At 45.8% G+C, this 4272-nt stretch overlaps 1 pseudogene; it reads right to left on the bottom strand.

Moving 5' to 3' along the window:
* Positions 1-284: 284 nt before the first annotated feature.
* LOC121326917 lies at positions 285-3938 on the bottom strand (annotated as a pseudogene).
* Positions 3939-4272: the final 334 nt, after the last annotated feature.

The following is a 4272-nucleotide window of genomic DNA, read 5'->3' as shown; positions in this document are numbered from 1 at the left end:
GCGCTCATCTTCCATGGTGCATGTTTCAAAGTGCTTCTAGATAAAGTAAGATGGAACTTTTAATTGCTCAGTGGCCTTGAATGCTGCTGCTGCTTCTGCTAATGCCAAGGCCAGCAGCACAAACAATTTTCTATACAGTCCTTTGTTATTCGACAGAGGTACCCAACCTTTCAATGTATGTTTTTTTTTTTTCTCCACACTCTTCAATATAAACATAAACAAGTTGTAAGAATTTCATTTTTTTTTCATTTATTTCCAAGACATTGCTTTATAATGCAGCTGAACACAGAACATCTCCTCTCATGGCTGAAACACCAACTTGCACAACATTGACACAGCTCCCCTCCACACTCGTAAGTGGCATCCTCGGTTGAGGCCATGTCTTTATAAGATGGACCGACACCTCTATGTGTCTCTTGTTTCTTAGAAACAGACACGGGTACAGTGTCTCCGCAGGAAGGACAGTGGACTGACTGGTGTGCGTGTCTCTGGGACAGGCAGGGTCGGTACAGCAGGTGGGCGCAGGGAAGCTGGAAGATGGCAGTGGACAGTGTTTGTGAACACGAGCAGCAGCAGTAAATTAGAAATGGTGCAATTCTGTGAACCACAGCACAATATACTGTTACATAATTAATTTTAACTGAGATTACTAAACCCATTACCATGTGGAAATCATGCTATATTAACAGCTATTATGCAGCCGGTACTTTTATGCAATCACTGAAGCGCAGGTAGAGAACACGCACGAAAAGATGGGGATGCAAACTCCTCCATACATTGAGATGTGTGAATTCGTTTCATTATCAACCACTAATGAGTCTTTTTCACTTGGCTCTTGTAGTTAAATGTGGACCTGATATTTTCAGCTTTTATTTATGCGTCGCGGTATAGAATGCTTCACTGTTGAGGCTCCGATATGACGTGGAAATCTGCAGGTGGCCAGTCAGGATGCCAGAAAACCCTCTATTTATTTACCAACAAGTATTTTTTATATTCAACGCTGCACAGTGAATACATTTACCAGATCTCATTTAGAAATCTTTGTATCTTGCGTTCATTCAATTCCAACGAGAGTGTGGGATAATCACACTGCTCCAAATTACCCTGCGTTGCTATGCAGATGCAAATTCCTGAATTACACTCAACAGAAGGTGTGATCCTATGATGACAATTCCAACCTCTAAATTATTATAGTATGTGATGATATACTGTATATAAAACTTGCCTTTACATATAAAAATATGCTTTTTAAGGAAGGTGCACATACAAGAGTATGATAGAGTATTCACCTGAGCTGGGAGGAGTCTGTGAGAAGCTGGAAACTCTTTCTGTTCTCAGCCTTTTGGACAGTCTGCTGTTGGGGTCTGTTGCTGCCAGATAGGGGATCCCCAGGTCCTGAGAGGCACCCAGGGCACAATCTTTAGAGGCAGGCTAGGTCTCAGGGTGTGTGTAGGCACTGGGAGTTGCAGGTTCTTTGCAGCTCCAGAGGACAGAGTGTCCTCACAGTTTCCTGAGGAAGTCTCAGAGTGGCTCTCCGAGTCTCTTGATGCAGCCAATCTCTTTAGTTTATTGGAGGTAGTGAAGTGCCTTGGGTTGCGGGATGTTTTATCAATCACTGGATATCTAGAAGAGGCTGTTTGGCCCAGTGGGACAGCACAGACAGGGAGGCATGTGGAGTCTCGAGGGGAAACCTTGTGCTCAGGGTGCTCAGAGGCTCTGGGGTTTCTGAAGTCCTTGGTGGCAGGGAGTCCACTCTCTTCCACAGGCTCATCCTTCCTCTTCTCTGAGGGGGCTGCGGCCAATACCAGTATTATCTCGATGGGCGTGGAAGCTCTGACAGGCTGGCTCTGCCCAGCACACCTACTGCCATTGCCCATTCTCCAAGCTGCAGCAGAAACCAGTCAATCCTGGTTTTCAGGCTGGGGTGAGGCAGGAGCTTGGAATGTCGGCTGAAGGGTACCCCTGTAAAGGGGTCGTTTGGGGGGCATCCCCAGCCTGCCTCCCTCCGCTCATACTCCTCCATGGTGCTCTGGTCCACTACTTTCCCAGAAGGCAGCAGCAGGGGCAGAGTCATCACTTCTTGGGTGATGGGGTCTAGAAATTTCTCAGGAATATCAGACGTTCCATTGGCTTCCAAAGGCAGGACCACTGTCGGAGGAAGTGGAACAGACAGCAAGGCTGGTACAGTTCTCTGACTCTCCAGATGAACCTTCAAGACTCTGTCTATCGCATCTTGGGAGTAGGATCTCGGGGGCTGCCACCAAACCTCCAGCTTTCTGAGACCCACAGGGCAGGAGCCCCCCATGTCAGACAGACAGATCCTCAGGTGTGTCACATTTGACAGGGAGGCAGGGCCCTTGCTCCACAGTCCCAGAGTCCAGTACTGGAGGATCACCGCCTGTGTCTGTATTCTCAGTGGCTGAAGGAGGCTTGGCAGTGCTCCTTCAGGACAGCTTTTCCCAGCAATATAAAAATATATTTATCGGAGAAGGCTGGGCATTCCTCGAACCTGACTCTGCGCTGTCAGACGCTGGCTTGCAGGAGGTGGATGAAGTGAAGATCTCCAGTCCTCGACATGTCTGTCCCCTGTCTCCCCCCCCCGTCATCATGGCGACATCCACTCTCCTGATCTCTGACCTGAAGGGGAAGGACAGTATGATGTGGACAGGAGGACAGAAGTACTCTGCACTGAATCCTCGTCTCCGCAGGGTGGGGTCCTCAGAGATCAGGTTGGACACTTCATAGCATCTGTACACACCTGGGATAGAGCACAGGTAACCAGATTAGATTTGTGTTAATCCTATAAACTCCTTAATCTGGGATCCCTGTTAATAGTTCCTCAATAAAACATCAAAAAACACCCTCTTCTCATTAATCCATCTAACGCATTCAGTCTTGATCCCCTCTAATGTCACGCTAATAAATCTCTGTCCTTGGAAATGGAGGCTAATTGTCTGTGATATAAAAGATATAAACAACCTCAAAGAAATAAATTGGCAGCAATAACCATTACTCTGCTCATTGTCATTTTTTTATTTTTTTTTATTTTACAGAATAGAACTGTTTTTTCTTCGGAGATGTAATTCACTTAAGGCAGTCTGAATGAGACACCAAATCTAATTCAGTCCATACAGTGCAATTGTGTTGGAAGTGTTTGCGTTGGGGGAAATGACTGAATTGGAGTTTACTCACCTCCCTTGTGTAGCAACAGTTAGAATGATTAGCCTGACAAGCACTGGCACTTTGGATCAGGCCTCAAAAACAGTATTTAGTTCAGGAAAGGCCTAAAAATAAATAAATAAATAAATAAATAAATAAAATAAATTGGGCCAGTTTCATAGACCTCAATTACATCTAATTGTGGATTAACTTAAGGTTACATTCGGGACTGTAGCTAAAGACACTCAACTAACATCTACAATGGAAAACCATGCAGAGGAGCCTGTGCATTGCCCTGCAGAGGAGCCTGCTTACACTACCCTGCAGAGGAGCCTGCTTACACTGCCCTGCAGAGGAGCCTGTACACTGCCCTACAAAGGAGCCTGCTTACACTGCCCGGCAGAGGAGCCTGCTTACACTGCCCTGCAGAGGAGCCTGGTTATACTGCCCTGCAGAGGAGCCTGCTTACACTGTCCTGCAGAGGAGCCTGCTTACACTGCCCTGCAGAGGAGCCTGGTTATACTGCCCTGCAGAGGAGCCTGCTTACACTGCCCTGCAGAGGAGCCTGCTTACACTGTCCTGCAGAGGAGCCTGCTTACACTGCCCTGCAGAGGTCCAGGCTCACTTGGAGGCACAGTTATGCTACTGGCATTAGCATTACTTTGGAGCTCATGGAGCTGGTGGTCAGTACAGATCTCTTGCTACTGAGATAGTAGTGCTATTTGCTTTTTGAACAAAGTGCAGAGTGAGTATGTGGGATCGCCTTTACTCTCTGCCATGTCATTTTCAGCATTTCCATTGCTGCTTATCTGAAGTCTGGAATAATAGAGGACATGGATCTTCTTGCACTCAGCCTGTGTAACCTTTGCAAAATCTTCTGCGTTCTGGATAACCGCACGGTTCTGCAAGATGGCTCTCCACACAGAATGCTGGTATATTACTCAGATTGTACCGATTTTTTAATTGAGAACCTGTCCCATCACATCCATATATATATATATATATATATATATATATATATATATATATATATATATATATATATATATTAATAATTGCCTTGTTAAAGGCAAACACACTGTATTTGTCATGGGACAATTCATTCGAAACAAC

The sequence above is a fragment of the Polyodon spathula genome, chromosome 2 (genome assembly GCF_017654505.1).
Source record: "Polyodon spathula isolate WHYD16114869_AA chromosome 2, ASM1765450v1, whole genome shotgun sequence".
NCBI classification, from domain to species: domain Eukaryota; kingdom Metazoa; phylum Chordata; class Actinopteri; order Acipenseriformes; family Polyodontidae; genus Polyodon; species Polyodon spathula.
This window is presented reverse-complemented; position numbering and strand designations above follow the sequence as displayed.